Genomic DNA, 24,892 nt, shown 5'->3' on the forward strand with positions numbered 1-24,892 from the left:
TTCAAAAAAAAAAAAAAAAAAAACAGTTGCAGTTGTGTACAAAGAAGGCACTTCGGCCTAACCAAAAGCAAATTGCTCGGCAATGATAGAGATAGGCACATCGGCCATGAAAGGAAGCTTACATTGTCCAAAAAACAAAACAAAGAACAAGGGTGCAAAAGAAAAGACATGAAAGCTAAGACTTTTCAGCATCAGCAACTGGCTGGATCTGAACCTCAGAAGTCTCCTGAAGAGATACCTCGGCTTCCTGATCTGTAGCAATCTCGGCATCAATTTCGGCAAGTGTTTGATCAAGACTTCTATCAACTGGAGGAACATCAGATGATGCTTGCTCAGGAGTGGTCTCCTTGATAACGTCCTCATCCTCCTCATGAGTCAAGTCAAGGACTTGCTCATTCTGAGGAGGGGACTTAGCCCCATCAGCATCTTTTGATTTCCTGACCAAAGCCTCATCCTCTTCCTCATCAGCATCTTCAGATTCAGATTCAGATTCTCCTTCAGGCTGACTTGATGGAGGAGGTAGGGGGAACGACAGAGGAATAGCGTCGGCTTTGCGCAGTGGCGAATCATCAAGAATGTTAAGCTTTTTGGCGAGGGACATCCAACCAAGGGAAAAGCCCCTGTTGCATACTTGCCTGACTTGAAGTTTGCAGTCCTCAGTGACGTCGGCCATGCCCTGGGCGTAAGCCTTCTCATCAGCTTCTTTGATTTTGGCTTCTTTGATGGCCAGAGCCTTCTGAAGCTCCTTCTCAGCTTGGGCCGTTTTAGACTCGAACTCCTTTTTTTCAGCCTCGGTAACTTTTCTGATAGCCTCAGCAGACTCCGCTTTTTCTTCGGCCATCTGTTGGGCCTTAGTGGCAGCCTCGGCCTGATCTTCTAGCCTCTTCATCTTTTGTTGAAGACCTTTGTTGATCTTCTAAAGAGCAGAAAACTCCCTCTTCATCTCGGCCATCCTCTCCCGATTCTTGAAAGATTGCATTGAAAACGAATGGGCATGCTGGATGGCCTGAGAGAAAACAGAAGTGTTAGAAAATATTTTAAGTATGAAACAGAAAGAAAGTAGAAAGTTCCAAGCAGGAACACTTACTTGAACGGAGTGCTGGAGCATTAGAGCGTAATTCTCATACTCACTATACTCAGCATTTCGCTCGAGGTCGCCCGGAAGAAGCAACGCCGTGCTGAGGGCAACGCCGACATTTATGTCGTCGGCGCTTTCACTGGACATAATTGGCCTGTCTTCCAAAGTAATTTTGGGAGCCCAAGGGACATCCGGTTTCTTGGACCCCGAGGTAGTAGCTGAGGCCGACCTCGGCTTCTTTGACTGTGTGGACTCAGAGGGTGGGGTCTCAGCAGACCTTTTTGCAGAAACAGAAGCAGTTTTTTTACTCTCAGCCAATTGTGAGATGGGCAGAGCATCCTTAGCCTCAACCTCAGTAGCTTTGGCCTTGGGCTGGGCCTTTTTTATTTTTTTTGGCTTTGGTAGGGGCATGGATTGAGTCGGAACAACATCAACGTCGGCAGGTAGGTCGGCTAAGAGATCTACAGCAACAGGCTTCGGACGACCCATTTCAGCAGTTTTGACAAGTCGTCGCCAAAGTTTTCTTTCTGGTATTGGGATTAAACATGGGGCCGAGGTAGATGGTTGATTGGTTGGGTCAGATGTTGACTCTTGATCTGTTCGTGATGTAGAGGCGGTTTGAGTTGTGGCAGTCGGAGGAGAAAGGCTTTTCTTCTTTCGTTTTGGAACGTCGGGCAAAGTCGACTTGTACGTCGGAATAAAATTCAGTACCAGTGGAGCCTTGCGCTTTTGGATTGGCAGGTCTAGGAGCCTCTTCAAGTCTTTACTGGGGACGTAGGATTGGCAAAAGTCTTTTGGTAACTTACGAACGTCTGCAAGAAGAAACAGACATTAGAAACAGATAAAATATTGAAGACTTGAACCAAAACAACTAAGTATTGACACTGGGCTCTTACCCTTGCTCTCTTTAACTGATCGGGGAAGAGGGTAGAGATGGGCGTCCTCGTCTACGCCAAACTCCCAATTTCCCGAAGCAATAACATAGTCATCTCCAGCCCCCTTGTTGGAGTTTAGGAGGTCGGCTACGATTTTGAATTCAGTGGACCTCGGCTTAAGATAATAGACGAAGCCTTTTTCCTTCAGGTTAAGGGGGCACATGGTATAACAGTACTGGATGTCGGCAAGGGTGATCCTAGCATTCTCCTGCCTAGCTAAAACTATGATGCCATTGATCACTCGATAAGAGTTTATGGCAAGTTGCATAGGGTTCAACTTGTAAAAGTGAAGAATTTCGCGAAAGAGAATGTTAAGTGGGAGCCGGAGTCCGCACTCAGTAAAAGCTACTATGGGAAAAGGCATTGAATCATCTGTGGGCATGATGGAGTCGTTATCTTCAGCTAGCCTAAGGTGAACATCGGTAGGAATAGAGAACTCTTGCCTAAAGTACTCAAGTTTGGTCGGGGTGTTTACCCTATGCCTCCACATACCCATAACGTCGGCCTAAAGACAGAGGGCTTGGTTCCAGAAAGAAGATGATTTTAAGGGGTTATCGGGACCTCGGCGAAACCCTAGGTATATGCTGGTAAGGATTGTTTCAGTTTTTTCCTAAGAATTGATAGGTTCTATAGACAAATCCCAAACCTAAATCTATGAAGGCAGAGATTGAAAGTAAAAATTAAAGGTAGAGATCTGGCAAAGACACAAAAAACAGAAAACAAAGGCGAAGTTTCAGAAACAAGAATAGGGATGGGCTATCAAGAACATGAAGAATACGAGAAATGAAGGACCAAGATCAGTGACAAAAAAAAAGTGAAATGGTGCAACGGTGCATGTGTTCAAGATATAGGCAAGGGCCAAATCAAGGAGTAAAACACATTCAGATGAATGACTCACGAAATAGATATTTGAGCAAGACAGTAATAATAGGAGATTCCAGAGATGGTCAAGAATTGAAATCACAAGGAACAGTTGCTTACCAGGAAAAATGAAGCCGATGTGAGGACTGCCGAAATCAGTCGGTAGTTACGGATGTGGCAGAACGACGAAAGTTCCACCAGGAAGACAAACACAGAGCTTGGAAGCTTCAGCAATGGTGGATTCAAAAGAACGAGTTTAGAGAGAGAAACAACAAATGAAATAGTGAAAAAATGAAAGAAGAAGGAAGGGTTTTTGTCAAAAGCCAAAAACGGCGGCAAAAGATAATCAATGCACCTGGAGCAGCACATACGTCAGGCGGCATACACAGGAAAAACGTGATTTATAGGCGCGTCACAAACACGGACCAAAAAGGTAAAGACGCGTAAGAGAAACGGTTGAGAAGTGATGCATGACAGCTCATGCGCGTGGGAAAGTTCATTCGAGTTCTTGTTCTTGAAAACAGGACATATTGGCTTGACAATCTCGGCCGAAGAGTTCTTATGCCAAGGTACTAGAAGACAATACAGATATAGGTTCCATCACCTCAGAATGCCGAGGTAATAGAACCTAGGGGGCAGTTGTGGGGATATATTTTCTGAATACCAACACGTGGCAAGGTGACGCCGATGTGTCAGCCGAGGTGCCACGTGTCCTGGTTGTGACGCCGAGGTTATCTTGGCGAGGTCGAGGTTATCTCCGAAGATATCGGAATCCGAGATAATCGGATAATAGATAAAGGGGGCAAGAGTCCTAGAGTAAAGAGAAGACTTTGTTAAGATAAGGATAAAGCTCTTAGGGAGTTTATCTTTATCTCTTGAGGAATCCAAAGTAAGCACTGAATGGGAGTCCATAGAAGTCAGGCTTCTAGTGAGACTAGGATTGAGTTGGCTATAAAAGAGAGGTACCCCCGTGGGTCTAAGGTACGCAGTTTTATGCTTAAGCTTGTGAGTTTAGCACTTGATTATCTTTGAGAGATATACTGACTTGATCGTCGGAGTGCCCCCAGGTGGAAGAGCCACCGCCGGAGCCTTTTCTTACTGTTACAGGTTTACTGAAGCCATCTATTCTGCAAGTGCTCTCCATCTGATTACTAGGCAGGTAGTGTGGTCAGATTTTCACCCACACAGAGTTCATCAAAGAAAAGTACACAAGGAGCTGACTGACATGCCTTGTCGAATATCTCTCTGATGTTTGCCTCACTTTCTCCAAACCACATTGTCAGCAACTCGGGTCCTTTGACACTTATAAAGTTAGCCTGGCATTCATTAGCAATTGCTTTGGCAAGCAAGGTTTTTCCGCATCCAGGAGGCCCATAAAAGAGAACTCCCTTGGAAGGTGACACGCCAAATTTTTCAAACTTCTCCGGATGCTCCACTGGGTATTGGCGGTCTGCCCCAAACGTATTATGCAATAACAATCATCATGTGCAAAATAAGTCATCGAAACCATATAAAAATAGATATAGTCTATGAGGCAGAAAGGGGAGAACAAAATAAAAATGTGAAAGCTGTCAAACAGAACATAAAATAGAATTGTAGCCGTCCAAATGAGAGTCCGGATCCTCTGCCATACTTTCCTGCCATACTTTCTTGCCATGCCCCAAAACGACGTCGTTTTGGGGCAAAATTTCAAACAAAAAAAAACAAAAAAACAAAACAGAACCAGAGAAGAGAAGGGGACGAAGAAAGAAGACAAGAACGACGGTGCCGATTCGATGTATGGCGAGAGAGAAAGTCATGATGTTGAAGATCGAGTGACTAAGGTGCCGCCTTAGGGCTCTTGGGGTCTGAAATCACAAAAATCTCTCTTGATTTTCTCTCTCTTCATCTTCGATTTGGTGATCGGGGTCGGTGATGTCGGTGATCGGTCGCCCTTTCCAGTAGATCTGGATTTGATTGTTGATGAAGATGATGAAGATGATGATGATGTTGAAGGTGATGATGATGTTCAAAACTGAAGATGAAGGGCAAACCTTGTTGATGAACAAAATTTTTTTTTTTTTGTTGATGTTGATGATCTGCAGAAATTCACTATTGTTCTTCAAAAATCAAAGAGTATATATATATATATATACACATACAACAATATACATGAACAAATGTCTAGTGCTATAAGATAATTTTTTTTTTTTTTTTGTTGATGTTGATGATCTGGATCTGCAGAATTTTTTTTTTTTTTTTTGTTGATGTTGATGATCTGCAGAAATTCACTATTGTTCTTCAAAAATCGAAGAGTATATATATATACACACACATACAACAATATACATGAACAAATGTCTAGTGCTATAAGATTCTCTCTGCCCTTCAAATAACTCTGTTTTTCATGGGTTCTCTTTGATTTTGTTCAATTTAGTGAGGTTTTGGTTTAATTTTTCTTAATTTGTTTTAGTTTTTGTTACTGGGTTTGTTTTATATTTTGCTCATGAGAGCTCACAAACCTTTGAGAGGTCAGGGGAAAACAAAAAAAAAAACAAAAATGATCCTATATATATACATATGTATACATACGTGTGTGCATATATATATATAGATGATTGGGTTTGAAGGGTGGGTTTGTTTTGTTCTGTTTTACACTTGGTCAAAATGATCCTATACATATACATATGTATACATACGTGTGTGTGTATATATATATAGATGATTGGGTTTGAAGGGTGGGTTTGTTTTGTTCTGTTTTACACTTGGCCTTTTCAAATGAGAGAAGAAAACAGGTTCAAAAGGAAAAGGAAGAAAGAGAGAGAGAAAAAAAAAAAACAGAGGTGTTCTTCCTCTTAGATTTGGTTGTTTGAATGTTTGAATGGGTGTTTGAATCGCACTTTTTGGAGATTACATGATAATATCCAGAGGTATTCTTCCTCTTAGATTTGGTTCTTCCTCTGGTTCTGGCCTCCACTTTTTTTTTTTTTTTTTTTTTGTTGAAAACTTGCCTCAAAACGACGTCATTTTGGGGCACCGCAGGGGACCGCCGTAGGAGACCACGGCAGAAGATCCGGACTCGTCCAAATGAAAGCGATACTCATCTAAAAACAAAACAGAAGTTTATTGCTACAAAATGACAAACAACAACCAATAGAGTAGACAATGAAATTGACAACGGAAAGCAGTTAAGAAGTTTATTGAAAAATTGGGCAAACACTATGAAGCAGCGTGCCAGTACGACTACTGGTATGATATGGGTACGTTGATACGGTAAAATTTAAAAAAAGTAAGATACGGGTATGGCTTGATATGCTTGTAAAAAATATTTATTTTTAATTTTGAATAATGCAAAAATTAATTAAATGGTTTAATTTGTTAATATTCAATCTACAATTAAACATTTAATGTCAAAAGTAAATGTATAAATCAAAATTAAATGTGAATATATTAAATAACTTAGAAACTATAGTTTAATTTTAAAATCATACTAAGTATAAAACTAAAAATAAAAAAAAATCTAGTGAAAGAGGTTTTATCTTTGTAGTAAAAGAAAATATTATTTCAACAAAGTACAGTACGGTACGACTTGGATATATATTAGGTACGTCTGGATACACAAAAATTTAAGAAAAAAAAATTTAGATACATGTTTTGTTTATCCGGTATTTATGCAGAAATACTATACGAGATATCATATGTTGGTAAATATCCGGTACGGATAGAGCATATTTTTCGAAGTACGCATGTTTCATAGGGCAAACATATATGGTGGTAGATTTTCAAATTTTAAAAAAATGCATACCTGTTGAAGCTCTCTTTTAACATTGTCCAATCCACCAATATCCTGCCAGGAGACATTGGGAACCTCCACAACCTGCCAACCACGATAACACATCCATTATGTTTTTAGACAAATACATAACAACACGTGGGGAAAATTTGAGAGACTCTAGTACTGGAAGTGTTGCTTCTACTGAGACAATTTAATCCCAATTTCTTTAGAAATGTTTTTCAATAATACAATGGAAGTCAACATCTATGACACGCAAACAGAACCAATAGCCACGTTAAGAAGCATAGAAGTTCACCAAGACTTACAGTTTCTCGAAGGGCTGAAGGATTCGAATACCCCAATGCAGTTATGAAGTGCTCACTTATGGCCATGGAATTCAATACTTCAGCATCAATTGTCTCATCCTATAGGTCAATGATATCCATTTTCTCCCTAATGCACTGAGGAGCAGCCTCTGTACAAAGAGCAGGAAGAGCAGCAAGATCAGCACCAACATAACCATGGGTATCTTTTGCAACCCTTTCAAGATCAACCTGCAAAAAGATAAGCATATCAATTGCATAAGTAAAATCTATTTGTTAAGAATACTGAAACAGAAAGGCAGTAACTAGAATCTCAGATCTTCAGCAAGTTTCATATTTTTTGTATGGATCTGAATGACTTCCAAACTTCCCACCTCATCTGATACACCAATGTCAATCTCTCGATCATGTAACGCCCTCAAAATAATACATAAAACCCATCATTTTAGACGTGCATTGATATAAAAGAAACTAACCATTTCTATTCATCAGAGTAATTCTTACAACTGTATTACATATTAACAACAAAAGGTAATGCCCTACGGGCTTACAGCTTTCCAAGTTAACACTTGGTTACAAAAAGGAGTACTAACTCAATACACATAAAGCCCTTGGCTTGAATTTACATGTAATACACCAAAAGAAAATAAACAAAACAATCCGCCTGCCTCTAGCCTCCCAAGTTATGTCCTTGGAGGTGGCATGCTGTCTGTACCTGAAAATGATGTCCTATAAAGGGTAAACTATAGCCCAGTAGAGATATGCTAAACACAGTATGAGCAATAACTAAGACATTAGCAATTGATAAATGTTCAATTTTCATAAACCAATTCATAACCCATTTCCATTTCATGACCACTATGTTCATGACTTATTTCAGTTTCCATTTCTTATCAATTTCACATTTTGCATCAACGGCTCAAAACCTGGCCAACCACTTATATGAGACAATGACTCATATTAAACACTTCCCATTTTACAATAGATAAACATATTAGTTGTATCAACATCTCAACAGGTAAGCCTACAAGCTGTATCCACATTTCAACAGATATGCATATTAGCAATATCAACACTTCCAATGACAAGCATATGAGTTGTATCAACACTTCCAAAGATAAGCATATGAGCTATATCAACACATTATCTGACAAGCATATGAGCTGTATTAGTGGAGTCCATCCCCTATCTCCTCCCAAACAACATCCGGTTTAGAGGTCCATCCCCTATCTTCCCCTAAACCGTGGAGTACATCCCCTATCTCCTCACACACACACAATGTATATACACACAGGTCATACACACAATCAATCAATACATAACGTTAATGTATTCTATCAACCGTCATACTCTATGACATATCCAATTGATTAGTTTTAGTTTGCCTAATCATCATGCATTGTCTACAACAATCAAAACTACCCTCCACCGGTAGCCCAAGCAATTATTTCTAAACAGATAATAAAAGCTCCAGCAGATAAAATATCAATGTTTTCCAAAGTGAGCGATTTATAAATCCAACTCCATCATTTCACAACATAATGGGCCAATTTCATTATTTCCAACTCAATTCCATAAGTCCACAATTTTCCCAAATTAATTATACCAATTAATTTTAAACAACAAATTAGGGCTTTTACCCCCAACTCTCAATATCAACTCAATGGTTCCAATATCACCAACCAACAACTATATCATCATTTTGAAACCCAAAATACATGTTATGAGCCCCAAATCACAAAACCCACTTTAACACATTTTGAAACCCTAAGTCCCAAAATCAACCATTTAAACAATAGGCTCAAAATCTAGGTTAAAACCCATAAGAGTGAGTAGGAATCCCTACCTCAAAAGATGACACCCAACGAAGAAGATGGTGGAAACAAAGTTGCTCCAAACCACGAGTTTCTCGGATCAAAGGACAGCCCTCGACGATTAACCCAACTTTTGTGAAGACCAAAGGTGAGGAAAACGCCCTAGCTAGATCAATACTTAGAGAGATGGCAAGGTTCTAGAGAGAGAAGCTCTCAAATGGCTTTTTAGAAAGTAAGAGACAGAGAAAGGATGTAAAAAGTGAATTTAAAACGCCCAGTTGCCAACTGATATACGACATTCCCGCTCGAGCAGAGAACACAACGCTCGAGCGTCAAGAACAAAAACTAGGTACGCTCGAGCGCAAAAAGACCCGTTCGAGTGCCAAGACACAAGAATAAAGCACATCTGCTCAAGCGCGAAAACCAGCCCGCTCGAGCGTAGATTTCCCCCTCCCAGAACTTACACCGAAAAGGTACTACCCGCTCGAGCGCCAAAGTACCCGCTCGAGCACCACCGCTCGAGCGTAAAGAAACCCGCTCGAGCGTAGAAATCACACCTGCAGAAGTTTTGCAGGGACACGAAATACCGGGGTTGTGCAATCCCCGCTCGAGCGCAAAAAGACCCGCTCGAGCAGACCGCCCAAAAACTGGGCAACAAGGAATTAAAACCAAGGCCTAACCAACCTGTAACAACCTTGCCCAAAACATCCTAAAACTCAATCAAGCGGAATTAAAGGACGACAATAAGATAGATACAACTACCAACTTCACAGAACCGAGTCCGAAATACAACAGAATAGTAAAGGGACAACCGGGATCCCTATAGATCAAATCTCCCAAATCTCCTTAGAGCATGGTCAATGCTGTTTAGCCTATTGGTAGCCCCATGATGATCACATGAGCTCTGGACTTGAGGCCATCTAGTAAAGTCAAAAGTTGGGATACTATACGTCTCTCCACTTCACCATGTGTCTTTTCCCTCTTCGGAGCAATCGAATCTATTTCATCAATGAAGATGATGGACGAAGAATTTTTTTCAGCTTCCTCAAATGCCTTCCTCAAGTTGCTTTCACTCTGACCAGCCAGCTTTGACATTATTTCAGGGCCATTTATCAAGAAGAAAAATGCACCTGTCTCATTCGCTACAGCTCTTGTAATTAGTGTTTTTCCAGACCCAGGTTGACCATAAAGCAGGATACCTTTCGGAGGCTTTACACCAATTGACTTGAAGAGCTGTGGATGCCTTAAAGGAAGCTCTACTAGCTCGCAGATCTGAGCCATTTGCTTTCTTACACCACCAACATCATCATAACCAACTTCATTCAATCTCTCATTGTCCTCACGTTTTATGGGTTCTCCCTCGCAGAAGATCTCCATATTTGGTGCAACAACACAGTATTCACCAGGGTCTGTATCAACTACTTTGAATTCAACACTTCGCATTCCACCTCTAACTTGGAAAAGATCAACCTTCCTCACCAGTAACATCAGAGATGCATTAAAAGGTGACAAAAATATGTAAAGAAGCAAAAAATAGAAGAAATGACAATGATTATTGAGAGGGTAATTTATAAAGAAAAATTGGGCTGAGCTACGATCCTTTAATATCTGTTTTGGGCATGACTAAGGGTCGGGGTATGGGCTTCAAGTAGCTTGGTCCCATGTTGTCTGGGTACCAAACTGGGCAGAGGGGTTTGACCGAGCTACCTAAAAACTAGGCCTGGTGGCTGGCTGAGGTGTTTGTAAGAAAGAAGGCCGAGCTAAGTGTAGCTCGGTCGAATGCTATCTACATCATTGCTTAGGTGAGAACATGACCGAAATAATCTAGCTCCGTTAGGTTGCACCAGCTTAGACAAAGGAGAAAACCATCTTACTTGGTTGGTAGTAAGTAGAGTGTTATCAGGATAGACACTCTTCACTAGGAGTGTGATTCGTAGGAGGACTCTACTAAAGAGAGTTAAAGTCCTACTAGGATTGTACTAGGTAGAATCTACAAAAGCTCATGACAGGACCTATGGACAGGTAGACAGGTATCACAATTTCTACTCTAAAAAACACAAACCTTTTTGTCTATTGTCTATTTGCTGAATTATGCATCGGAGAGGTATTCAGCACACACCCGCCGACTAGCTCACGTTTGTGTTTTCAGGAAGTAAAGCGACGACGTTTGAAGGAGTGCAAACTTGATCAACAGGATTATACGAGAAGATTATTTCGTGCTCGTACAATTGGCGTCGTCTGTGGGAAGACATAAAGAACAAAACCTTTTGATCGAGTTTTCCTCTTTAGTTAAAATCAATGGCGCACAATGAAGATTTCCTGCAATCTGCTATTAATGGGCAAACCCCGGAGGGAGGTAGGAGGCGCAAAGGTTTACCTTCTATCCCACCCATGGCAGAATTAGAACCCCAACGATGGAACTCCCTGAGGGACACACGGGAGAGACGGGGCACCATTCCCGTCGCTCTCAAAGTCCTGAAAGGCAGAGGCGGAGGTTGGATCCTCAAGTTCTGGAGGATCACGTGAGGGAGCAAGATGAGTTAATAAAGAGGATGGCGGTAGACATGGAGACAATAAAGTGCCAGATAAAGGAAAAAGGGGTGGCGACGGAAAAGGGGCGCAAAGGCAACACGCTCTCTTACCACTCGGAAGATCGTGACAGACAAGTCACACCATCACAAGCAGAAAATAGGAGCCTCAGAACAGGCGACACACAATCAAGGACCTCCAGGACTCGTTACTCTAGGTCTGAGAGAACGAGGACTGAAAGGTCGTATACTGAAGGAAGTAGCTATCAGCCCTCGCACACGCACCAAACGACATCTAGGCACACAGAGTTGCCTAGGTCAGCAGACCTGCGAACAGTACTAGAGAAGAGGGCCCGATGGAAGGAGGACACCAGGGCTCGCGACCCTCGTAGGGTTTTAACCCTACAACGACTGGCTCCTAGGACACATGGGAGTGTCGAGGTAGGGATGTCAATGCCGTGCCTTGCGTATGAACCAGCAGATAAAGTACTAGCAAGGTTATAGAGCTCGTCGTTCGTTCCGACAATTGAGAACGCACCACTACCCTCAGGTTTTCACCAGCCCAAATTCACCACTTATGAGGGAAAGTCAGACCCCTACATGCACTTAAGCCACTTTCATCAGGTTATGGCGGTATATCGGCGAAACGAGGCTCTAATGTGTATCATGTTTCCTTCTAGCCTTAGCGACCTGGGTCTAACATGGTTCGAAAGGCTGCCAGAAGGGAGCATAGCCTCATGGGTGCAGTTGGCAGAAGCGTTTGTCACTAAATTCAGAACGAATACCTAGACACCAGTGGAGATAGACCAGTTACTCTCCATTGACATTTGCGAGAAGGAAATATTGAGGTCTTACAACAGTCGATTTTGGGAGACTTTCAACCAGATTGGGGATTGCCCTACGAACCTCGCCATCGCACAGTACAAACGAGGTTTACCAGTCGGTAACAAATTGAGGGATTCAATGACGATGATGCTGCCCCTCATGATGGAGTCTCTAATAGAGAGAGTGCATCAACATATCCGGGTAGAAGAAGATTGCGCTCGCGCCAAAGAAAAATCTAGCACAACAGCAATGCCGGATAAAAAAACTACAACAAAAGTCAACACGTTAGAACAACCAAGCAAGAATGAGTGAGACAGACGAGCCAACAAAGAAGATCCCTAAACAAGGAAGTTGAGAGTCCGTACTGCCGCTACCACGGTATTCAACAAACCTATCTACCGGATTCTTAGCGAGATACACGATGAATCCTTCGTTCAGCAGCCAACCAAGTTGGGAGAAGCACAAAAAGGTTATGATGAAAGGTATCGTTGCACCATCCATGATGAAATGGGGCACCGAACTGAAAATTGCACACCATTGAGGCAAAATCTGGAGAAGTTGGTGGCCGCGGGTCACCTGGACCAGTATATAGAAGAGGGAACACAGCCAGCCCCCTAGGACCACAACAGGCCAGTAGGATGCCGGTCGACGACCCACCTCAAGGCATAATCAACGTTATACATGGGATTGTCGCACCTGAGTGGGTATGTGAGCTTAGAGGGATGTTAAAAAAGGCTGAGCACTTGAGGGAGGTGCTAAGTGCACAACCCACTGTCAAGAGGGAAAAAATAGAGGCAACGAACGTCATCTCCTTCTCTGGTAGGGATCTAACAAGGCTATATTGTCCTCACAATGATGCACTAGTGGTCACTTTGTGTATTAAGAATTTCGACATCAAACGAATTCTGATTGACCAAGGAAGCTCATGCGAGATAATATATTACAAGATCTTCAAGCAGCTAAAATTGGAGGACAAAGACTTGGCGCCCGCGACATCTCCCCTAGTCAGTTTCAACTCGATGCCAGAATGGCCAGTGGGCAAGATAATTTTACCAGTCAAGGCAGGAACAATGACAAAACAGGTAGAGTTTTAGGTATTAAAGGTCCTTTCCACTTACAACATAATTTTGGGAAGAGCATGGTTGCACGCCATGCGGTCGGTGGCATCAACCTACCATCAGGCATTACGGTTCCCCAACGAAACTGGAGTGATTAATGAAGTCTTAGGAGACCAAAACATGTTGAAATAGTGTTTCGTCATGGTAAACGGAAGTCGTGCTACAAAAGGGTTTGTACAGATGGTGGATGAGCCAGAAGCAACGAACTATTTGCAGATGTCAGCAAGGCAGCAAAATAGAAGGCAAGGAAAGACTTGGTTGAGGTTAGAATAGATGAAAAGAATCCAGAAAAGTTCTTTTTGCTCAGCTCGTCTTTGTCCAGCACGAAGAGAATAGAGGTCATAGAATTCTTGACTTCTAACATCGAAGTGTTTGCCTGGACACCATATGACATGCCTGGCGTTGACCCAAATTTCATCTGCCATCAACTTAATGTCCACCCAACTGCCAGACCAGTTATTCAGCGGAATCGCCGATTGGCACTCTACCATGCAGAGATAGTGGCAGAAGAAGTAGGAGCCATCAAAGAAGTGCACTATCCCAGGTGAATCTTCTGCACTGTAGTAGTGCCAAAGAAGAACGGAAAATGGCGCGTTTGCGTGGACTACAAAATAGTTAACAAGGCATGCCCAAAAGACAGTTTTCCCCTACCACAGATAGACTAACTGGTGGACCTAACAGCAGGGCATAACTGGCTTAGCTTCCTAAATGCGTATCGAGGTTACCATCAGATCGCTATGTATGAATCGGACCAGGAGGTCACGTCATTTATAACACCCAAAGGACTATACTGTTACAAGGTCATGCCCTTTGGCCTGAAAAACGCAGTGGCTACATTTCAACGAATGGTCACTAAAATGTTTGAACCATTGTTAGGCAGAACAATGGAGGCTTACATAGATGACATGGTGGTTAAAAGCTAAGATGAGAAGGACCATCTCAGGGACCTAGATGAAATGTTTCAAATTTTGAAGTCCCACAAGTGCGCATTTGGCATAGGGTTAGGCAAATTCCTGAGCTTTCTAGTGACCAACCGGGGTATAGAAGCTAATCTCTCTCAGATCAAAGCCATCCAAGATCTTGAGAGGCCCAACACAGTCAAAGAAGTACAACATCTCACTGGCCTAGCAGCTGCGCTCAATCGGTTCATAAGTCGGTCGTCAGACAGATGTCGACCATTCGTCCAAGCACTGAAGGCCAAATTTAAGTGGGATAATGAGTGTGACCGCGCCCTAAAAAGCTTGAAAGACTACATGACCTCTCCTCCGTTGTTAGTAACCTTGGTACTAGAAGAAGAGCTCTTTTTGTACTTAGCAGTTTCACAGCATGCAGTCAGCGCAGTGTTGGTCAAAGTGGAAGGAATCTAACACCTACCTATCTTTTATGTTAGCAAGACCTTGCTGGGCGCTGAAACAAGGTACCTACCGTTGGAAAAGCTGGCCTTAGCTTTGATGATGGCCTTGAGAAACTTGTCACACTATTTCCATGCTCACACCATGATTGTCCTAACGACTTTCCCCTTAAAGGCCTTGTTTGAGAGGGCGGATTTTTCTAGACGAATCTTGAAATGGGCAGTGGAGTTGGGGCAGTTCGATATCAAGTTTCAACCAAGAACCGCAATAAAAGCCCAAGCTTTAGCAGACTTTGTGGCTAAGTTCACGCTAGGAAGTCATCATGTGTGCTCGATCGATTTGACCGACGCAACCGAAGTAAGGGGAAAGAGTGCCACAGGAACGCGCAACCCCCAATGTAGGATGCCCAGCTACATGGCAAGCCATACAGGTTTGAGGACAAGAAAGAAGGAACAGACCATGCTATTCCTAGCGGGGACTCATCAAAAAGTAAAGACTTGAGGCAGTCAGACAGTGAAGTTCAAACCCAAACAGCGGACATCGACCTGGAAGAAAACATCAGCAACACCCATGATCCCAAGACATCATCCGATCCTTCTACTTGCTGGAAGCTATTCGTCGGAGAGATGTGGAAACTTTTCGTGGATGGAGCATCCAACAGGCACGGTGCAGGACTTGGCATAGTCCTCATCTCACCGGATGGCCTAACAATTGAACAGGCAGTCAACCTTGGCTTCCCAGCATCCAACAACGAGGCGGAGTATGAAGCACTGTTAGCAGGCTTAAAATCAGCACTTTATATGAAGGCCACCGAGCTGATGGTATACAGTGACTCCCAGCTGGTAGTCAACCAGATTTAAGGTGACTACGAGGCGAAAGATGATAAGATGGCTAAGTACCAAGAGTTAGTCCGAAAGGAGATCATGAAGTTTGAAATTGTCCGGATAGAGCAAATCGGTTGAGAGGAAAATAGTAGAGCAGATGAGCTTGCAGGTTTTGCTTCAATGGCAGATACATCTATCACACACCCATTACTGATCGACTTCCTACCTAGACCAAGTATTGAAGAACCTGAAGCAGCCGAGGCATGTTGTGCCGAACTAGGCCCATCTTTGATGGATCCCATCATAGTATTTTTAAAAGATGGCATCTTGCTTGAAGAAAAGAAAGAAGCCAACAAAATTAGAGCAAAATCATAGCGATTTTGGCTTGCTCCATCACTAGCACTGTACAAAAAATCCTTCACAGGACCACCTGAAATGTGTCTATCCCAGCAAGGTTGAGGCATTTTTGTTCGAGATAGACAAAGGTGTTTGCGGAAGCCACCAGGGGGAAGATCATTGGCTTATAGAGCAATTTCACAAGAATATTGATGGCTATATATACAAGCAGATTCAGAGAAATATGTCAAGAAGTGTGAGAAATGTCAGAAGTTTGCACACCAAATACATTAACCAGCCAAAGAGCTTCTACCATTGATTAGCCCGTGACCCTTCGCAATGTGGAGCCTGGACATAGTGGGACCACTTCCAATTGCACCCGGCAACAGAAAGTTCTTTCTCGCAGCAACAGACTACTTCACAAAGTGGGTGGAGGCAGAAACACTTGCATCAATAAAACAGAAAGACGTTAAGAAGTTCATCTGACAGAACATCATAACTCGATTCAGCATACCCAAGGCTCTAATATCTGACAATGACACTTAGTTCGATGGCAAAATCTTCAGGGGCTTTTGCGAAGAATACAAAATAAAATTCTATAACTTTACACCAGCAAACCCTCACGCGAATGGCCAGGCGGAAGCTTCCAACAAAGTCATCTTAGACGGTTTGAAAAAGAGGTTGGAGAGAGAAAAATGCAAGTGGGCTGAGGAGCTTCCTTATGTTTTATGGGCTTACTGTATCACACCTAGGCGGTCAACTAGAGAAACGCCTTTTTCCTTGGCCTATGGCATGGAAGCAGTAATCTCATTGGAAGTAGGCCTCCTTACTATTAGAAATGAAAATTTTGACCCAAACTTGAATGAAGAAGCCATAACCTTGGAACTCGACCTTGCAGAAGAGAGAAGGGAAAGAGCACTAGTTCACATTGCCTCATACCAGCAAGAGTTATCCAGAAAATATAACAAAACAGTGTATCTGAGGCAATTCAAGATTGGAGATTGGGTACTGCGCAAAGTAATGGGCAACACTTTGGTTCCCGGAGATGGCAAGTTAGGATCTAACTGGGAAGGACCATACAAAGTGGTCGGTTTAGCAGGAAAAATGGCATATCACTTGGAAGATGGAGACAACAAAGCTATTCCCAGGCCATGGAACACTGCTATTCTCAAACTATTTTATTTTTAGCTTTTCTTTAAAATACTTGTAATTTTTCTTTTTTCAAATAAAGCAAGTAGTTTTTCCAGCATAATTCTTTCCACTACAAATGTTGTTCTTAGTCATTGCCAGCTAGGGGCAATCAAGAAGGTTGGTAGGTTTGACCAACATTCAGTCCTCTTCTTCAGCCAAGATACGGATCTAGGCTGAAGAAGGTTGACAGGATTGACCAACACATAGTTCTCTTCTTCAGCTGAGATAAAGATCTAGGCTGAAGAAGGTTGGCAGGATTGACTAACATTTAGTTCTCTTCTTCAGCCGAGATAAGGATCTAGGCTAAAGAAAGAAGCATGTATGACCAAAATTGAGCTCTCTTTAGTCGAGATAAGGATCTAGGCTGAAGAAGGTTGACAGGATTGACCAACACATAGTTCTCTTCTTCAGCCAAGATAAGGATCTAAGCTGAAGAAGGTTGGTAGGATTGACCAACATTTAGTTCTCTTCTTCAACTGAGATAAGGATCTAAGCTGAAGAAAGTTAGCAGGTATGACCAACGTTTTACTGGACTCTTGGTCCAGGATAACTATCTCGGCCAAAAAAGGTTGGCATGATTAGGTAAGGCCTAGCTAAATTAGTCTGGCTTGGCATAGTGCAAAAACATTAAAACACAGCAACCGAGCAAAGAGTTCAAACTTTTTGCAATTAAAATTGGAAGATAATTACAAAAAGTGGGATATGAACTGAACAAAAAGTTGGGGAAAATAGCAGATTTCATTCCATTTTGAAACGTTCATTACAAGAGGAGGGGCTTGAGCCCAGTTACAATTTCACTGAAAGCAAACATCAAAAGAAAAAAGAAAATCAAGCAAAAATATCGTCAAAATCTGCATCCAAATTAACCCGGACTTCGCCCAAAAGTAGCTCGGCTATAGCATCAGCCCCCTGGTTAGGCTCGGTCACAGGCGCCTCGTTAATTGCCCCGCGCAAGGGTGGGCTGGAGTCTGCTGGAGTAAGAGAGGCAGACTGGTGGCCGAGGTGAGCGTTGGAAGCATTTTGTGGAGCAAGGACCTCATCCTCATCCTCCTCCTGAAGGAACGTTTGTTGGACCGAGTTAGCATAGTCCGCCATATAGCCCGGTATGAAGTTGGGAGGAGGATTCAGGAAGACTTCGGAGTCATGCTCGTAATCAAGCTTTTCAACAGCGGCTTTCTAACCGCACTTGAAGAAAATATCCTTGGCGGCTTCACACTGTTGGACATAAGTCTCATCTCTTTCCTTGAAGCCTCGGTCCTCTGCGTCCTGCACTCGGCATTTAGCTTGGCCAGCTCACGTAGATAGCGGTCTTTTTTTTGGGCTAAGGCCTTCTGCTTGTTAGCCTCTACCGTACTGACCAGTTCGGCCAGCCTCACGTTTTCGGCCTCTAGTTTGGCCAGCTTGGCCTGAGCTTTTTTTAGCTTGGCTGCCTTGGATTCTACTTCGGTGACGGCTGACCGTGCCATCTTTCGGAGCTCAAGTACTCGTTTATGAGCCACTTGACTATTTTGTAGGGCCTGCATAGTTCAGAGTGGTTAGAGGACAAGCAATGCACTGGGACCGTAACAAATGTTTCAAGTTTTAGGAATTTTGGGGCTTACCAGTATTATCGATTTAGAGGCCGAGCGAATGGCCTTTAGCTCGGTCAAACCGTCATGCCACTCTATGTCGGCAGACAGATAGACACTCTTTACTAAATTGAAGGCCAACAGGTGATCCTTTTTGGTGCTGACAAAGTTAGAGGCCGTTATGGCGCAACCCCTGAAGGTGACAGATGGTGCCCATACCGGCGGTGTGGAAGGATTTGAAGGGCTAGGTCGGTCGCGACCTTGGGAGTGAGTTACTTCTTGAAGCCCGGTTTCGGATGGCTCGGTATCATCCTCATCCCTCAGGCATTGTGTGCATGGCCGCTTGCTTGGCCGAGATGACGAAGCTCGGGTTGTAGGGAGGGCCACCACAACCTCGTGTGTCTGACCGGCCTGTGGTGCCTCGGTTTGAACTTCGGTAGTTGGAGTTGTGGTTTGTTCGGTGATCAGGGTGCGAACAGCACGGCACTTGGCCATTTCTTGTTCTTCAGTGAGGGGAATAAGGTTGATTTAGGGCAAGTTTGGGTCCGATTCAGGTGATGGTTCTAGGAGAAAGTCAATCACCCTGGTATTTCTCCTTCCACTATACCGGTAGGTCGGTTCGAAGTTAAGCAGCTCAGCCCAACCACGATGATGGTACCGAAGCACGGCACAAAGAGCGTCTTGGTTGGCGTATGGGTAATGTGATTTAAGCTGGTTTAAGTCTGCACAAAAGAAAGACAAAACGGTTAGCACGGCGTAAAATTATAGCCTGGAACAACAAAGCAAAAATAGAAAATTAAATCGAGGTATTCTTACCGGCAGTCCCTTTATTTCAGTTTATATTGTAGCCCAGTATCTGGGCTTCCTGGTCTTCAAAATTTCCAGAAACCCAAAGGAAGTCGTCGTCATTTAAGTCTTTATCCGGTGTGTTTTTTATAATTTTCTCTCGGCTTCTTCTTACCCTTAAATAGTACACCCAACCGTCGTCATTTTGGTCGAGTGAATATTGGTGGAATAGCTCGGCCAATCTGAGGTTGAGGCAGAGCTGGCGATTTAGCTCGGCGATGCCATTTATTATCCTATTAGTATTTGTGGAGAGTTGGGTTGGGCAGAGTCTTGTTTGCCTAAGGAATTCACATATGAGTGGTTGAATGGGAAACCGAAGACCAGCTTCTACGATCGATATCACGGTAAACGGGATGAAGCCCGGTTTGCCCCAGGGTGTTGTTTCTAGTTCGGCTACGGAGAGATGGACGTGTCAGAAATTTGGTAGTCCCTTCAGAATTCAGCTATGGCCCCAGGGGAGTCCACTAGAAACCGATATTTACTCATGTTAACTTAATATTTGTCAAATTGTTCACAGTGGCCTAGCTCGGCGTGGCTGAGGCTTTGGTTGGCTCGGTTGAGCAAAGCCTTCTAGGGGCAGAATGCAAAGGTGTGCCTGGCCAACCTAGTTGAGTCTGCAAAGTGACAATAAAGTGTTATGCCTCGATAATTATACCAGGCTAAGTAAACAGGCAAAGTAAAATAAACCTAGCTCAGCTACATCTGGGTTACGATCAGTTTTCAGTTCGGTCGTAAATTGGGACCGACTCAAGGTTTATGGTTAGGTCAGGAATAAACCTAGAAGTCGCAAACAAGTACCTAGTTCAGTCTCAGAGCGACTTTGGATCAAAAAACATGTTTTTGAAAACTAGTTGGTGAGCCTTTAAGCTTGGGAGTAAGGTTTTTGAGTTCATGGTGTTTGTTCAAACATTTTAAACACGCGTATATAGAGGTCAAATACTAAAAATATAGAAATGAGTACAAAGGAACATTAGAAAGAAGTATTAAAGCAACTTATGGGTTAAAGCGTGAGAGCAAAATCCAGCCAACAAGAGAGCAAGTGAAGAGGAAGGAACTGGAGCACAGGAGGAACAAGAGCAGGTTTCAGAAGTGCAAAGGGGAAAAAGGTGAACAATGAGGGTTTGATTCGAGTAATGGGTTTTGTGGTGGCACGAAACGGCGGAACTTTTCAAATATTTTTTGGTAAGTGTGTGACGGCTGTCATAGAACAGAGGCGCAATGGATAGGTGCCACGTGTCACGGATAGGACATGATGTCAGGTACGTGAAACAACAAGCTGTGACAGGCACGGTACTAAGGACCGAGCTAACCCAGCTTGGTGGGATTGAATATTTTAATCTCGGTGTTGTTGCTTATTTCAGGTCGGTTGCATGAGTGTTTTAGCTCGGGTGGAGAAAGATAATCCCAAACATGCTTTGCAAATGGAATTAAAGGGCAATTGAGAGGGTAATTTATAAAGAAAAATTGGGCTAAACTACGATCCTTTAATATCTGTTTTGGGCATGACTAAGGGTCGGGGTATGGGCTTCAAGTAGCTTGGTCCCATGTTGTTTGGGTACCAAACTGGGCAGAGGGGTTTGATCGAGCTACCTAAAAACTAGGCCTGGTGGCTGGCTGAGGTGTTTGTAAGAAAGAAGGCCGAGCTAGGTGTAGCTCGGTCGAATGCCATCTACATCATTGCTTAGGTGAGAACATGACCGAAATAATCTAGCTCCGTTAGGTTGCACCAGCTTAGACAAAGGTGAAAACCATCTTACTTGGTTGGTAGTAAGTAAAGTGTTATCATGATAGACACTCTTCACTAGGAGTGTGATTCGTAGGAGGACTCTACTAAAGAGAGTTGAAGTCCTACTAGGATTGTACCAGGTAGAATCTACAAAAGCTCATGACAGGACCTATGGACAGGTATCACAATTTCTACTCTAAAAAACACAGACCTTTTTGTCTTTTGTCTATTTGCTGACTTATGCATCGGAGAGGTATCCAGCACACACCCGCCGGTTAGCTCACGCTTGTGTTTTCAGGAAGTAAAGCGACGATGTTTGGAGGAGTGCAAACTAGATCAACAGGATTATATGAGAAGATTATTTCGTGCTCGTACAATTATAAACATTGTGTAGACTTACGCTTCAAATATACATCAAAGAGGTTGCCGGTGAGGCCCTCAATAGTGTCATCAATTGGAAGGATGTGAACCCGCTTTCCATACTTCACATCCGGACACTGGTGGACTGATACAATGTCTCCAAGACGAGCCCCAAGGTTAGCTCGAAAAACTTTGTTCATTCTGATTTTAGGTTCTTCACATTGTTCATCGGCAAGAGCAATGCAAACTGTATCTTTTTGTTTCTTCCCCTGTAAAAGTCAGTTTGTTCAAAAACTTGTACAGATTAATCCAACCATACACAGAAAAGTAGAAGAAGAAAATCACCTTGATTAAAGTTGTGTCTCCTCAAAACAATTGAAGCAGTTCCATTTTAGCAGGGTGTGTTGAGACCACAGAATTATCATCATTTATAGCTACATCAACGATTAGACGGTCGGGGTACTTCTTGCGCTCCAGAATTGCGGTGGAATAATCTTTCTAATTACTTTCCCTAATGTAACAGATAATTTTTTTCAAGTAAAAATGGCAAGAAAAAGGAAAACAACAAACTCATATGAGAACCCTAATGGCTCTCTGAAAAAGAAAGAACGTAAACAATTACCCACTGAACCAATCTGTTGAACCTCAAAGTTATTACATATAAACATATATGTATGCACATATACGTTTATCTTGAAGTAGAGCATACAAACTGGTTTTCCGGGAAAAATTACAAAAAACACAAGGCAAAAAGACCAAAAGAATAGTTGAAAATTGATAAGTCAATTTCAGATCATGTGTGGACTTGACTTGACTTGACACAAACTCAAACAGGCCAAACGCACAGCACAAGCACCCGCTGAAACCAAGTGATACCGTACCCGCCAAACTGGTTCCAATTCTATGTGGTACTAACATGTCAAGCGAAGCGATGTATTTTATATACCAACATATTTACCATATTAGGTAGAGAAAATAAAAGTTTTTAAAAAATGAGCAGAAATTGCTAGAGGTAATGCCCTAATTTTTATGATATAAAACATTAGATTAACCACATAATAAACATCCTCTGTGCTACTATCAAAAAACTCCGAGGGACGTCTATTCTTTATTACTGCTTCCATCATTCAAATCTACAATAAAAACATTTTTTAATTTCTGTAACATCGAAAAAATTCATTAAAATGAAGAAGGATCAAGTAAAAGAGGGAGACAGAGAAGAAGTGTGTCAAGATAATTAAAAAATAAATAAAGAAAGAAAAGGAAAAAGAAAATACGTTCTCACATTCTACAAGTGGCTCTGCATACCCTAGAAATATGATTGATAAAAACATGGCTCCAAAACCATGATAAAAAAAATAAAAAATTAGAGTTTCCTGAGAGGCTTCAGTTCTTGACACAGCATATCCAAACACATAATAAGTACTCCCCGGTTTTTGTTCAAGGGATTCAACATTAAAATGTTTCTACATACAGAACAACTAAAAACCCTCCCAACACATTTAAAATTCTCATTTTTTATGGGTAACCAAATGAATGTTTTAGGCTTTTTCTTCTTTTATTCTTTTCTTTTGAGGACAAAATATCTATCTATATAGGATATTTTAGTTTTTTTCATTAAATTGTTAACGTACCAATGCCTTTCAGTCCACAAATTATGTGGTAATTTCAAAAATTAGATAAACCGCACACGGCCAAAACCAGGCTAAATTGAAGTTTGACCCCCTTTTTTTTTCTGGGACAAAATACCTATCTATTTTCTTATATTTTTCCTACCCAAAACTTGTTTTTTCCCCTCCACAAACCCAAAATCCAAAACATAGCTTAAACCAAGAATTCAACAAAAGGTTTGATTCAACTAAGCACACAAAACACAACTGGGTGGGCTCTGAACTAGTTTCAAGTTACTTTTTCATAATATTTGATACACTCATCACATCATTATACACGACAAGTACAGTATATATTCACAACGGTTAATTTACTCCAAATAAAAGCCCAAACAAGGCCAACCCAAGTGTTTGACAGTAACCCCAAAATCAACTATATATATTGGGGTGGGTGGGGGGGGGGGGGTGAACCAAAAAGTTGAGGAAAGTGTGTGATGAAAGAGCGTACGAATTGGAAAGAGGAGGCTGGGTGAATGAGGTTGCGTTCTGTTAGGACTATGGGACACCAAAAATCAATCACACACAATAACACAAGAGATTTACGTGGTTCGACAATTGCCTATGTCCACGGGAGTGATATCCACTATAGAATTATTCCGGAAGCAGATTACAACTCACACCTCACAACCCTCTATAGAATGCACTCTCACTCATAGGGGGCCATGGTTTCAGCAAATCAGTATTTGGCCCTCAGACAGTTATATTGTGTGACCAAGTATTTTGTTGATATTTTTGTCTTTGCTTTGCCATGTTTGAGTTTCCATGTTCTTTTTTTGGTTCTTAAATACTTTTGATTTTAACAAATGTTTTAATCTCTCTCTCTCTCTCTCTCTCTCTCTCTCTTGCGTGCTGCCTTTTCTACTTTTAGTGTGAGGAGTATCACATTGGCTGTTTAAAGGAGCATAAAATGGATGATCTAAAGGTCTGCAGATTATTTAACTTCATTTCATCTCTTTGTTTCAGCATCTCTGTATATATGTTTTTTATTTATATTTTTTTTAGTACGTCTGTATTATGTTTGTGCATGAATATATTTAGTTCAAGTGGAATTATTTCTGAATAATATGTTGATACCACACATACAATAGGAATTGCCCAAGGGGAAGTGGTTCTGTTGCATGGACTGCAACAGGGTTCATTCTGCTTTACAAAATCTGGTAGTTAGTGGAGAACAAAAGTTACAGGACTCTCTGCTGAGCATTATAAAGAAGAAGCTGGAGGAGAAAGGTTTCGAGTGTAGTGCTGATCTTGATATAAAATGGAGGCTTCTTAATGGGCAGATGGCTTCTGACGACACTAGATTGTTGCTCTCAAAAGCTGTTTCTATCTTCCACGTGAGTATATTGTTGGTTGCTATTTTCCAGTGGTATTCATCTTTCTTTCAGGGTTCTTCATGTATGATTAATAAAGAAAAAAGAACGAAGGAAAGGAACAGAATACAAGGCAACGAAAGCTATAACCATCACAACAACCCATGGAATGAATTTTCTAAAAGGACTTTTTTTTATTCAAAGTTTTTACACCAAAAGGTTTGAGGTCCAGCATTTAGGTGCAAGATTACTTTGAAGGGATTAAGTATGAATTAACTTTGTTATTAGTTTTGTGCACTTGGAGCTCTTTTAAATATGGCCTATTGATGTGTAGAAGCCATTTCTTGAAGAAGTGACTGTTGCTTGGCATGCCATGTATCTTATTATAATGAGCTTTTGCTTCCAAACTGCATCAATACTAACCCAAATTAAGTGGCACTGGGAGATGGGCGCTCATGGATACTTTATTTTGG

The 24,892-nt window shown here is 42.0% G+C and overlaps 1 pseudogene; it reads right to left on the minus strand.

The window, feature by feature from the left end:
• LOC114269390 (cell division control protein 48 homolog A-like) overlaps positions 1-24,075 on the minus strand; it is a 63,898-nt pseudogene extending 39,823 nt beyond the window's left edge.
• Positions 24,076-24,892: the final 817 nt, after the last annotated feature.

The sequence above is a fragment of the Camellia sinensis genome, chromosome 4 (assembly GCF_055761805.1).
Source record: "Camellia sinensis isolate YWXY chromosome 4, ASM5576180v1, whole genome shotgun sequence".
Taxonomy (NCBI): domain Eukaryota; kingdom Viridiplantae; phylum Streptophyta; class Magnoliopsida; order Ericales; family Theaceae; genus Camellia; species Camellia sinensis.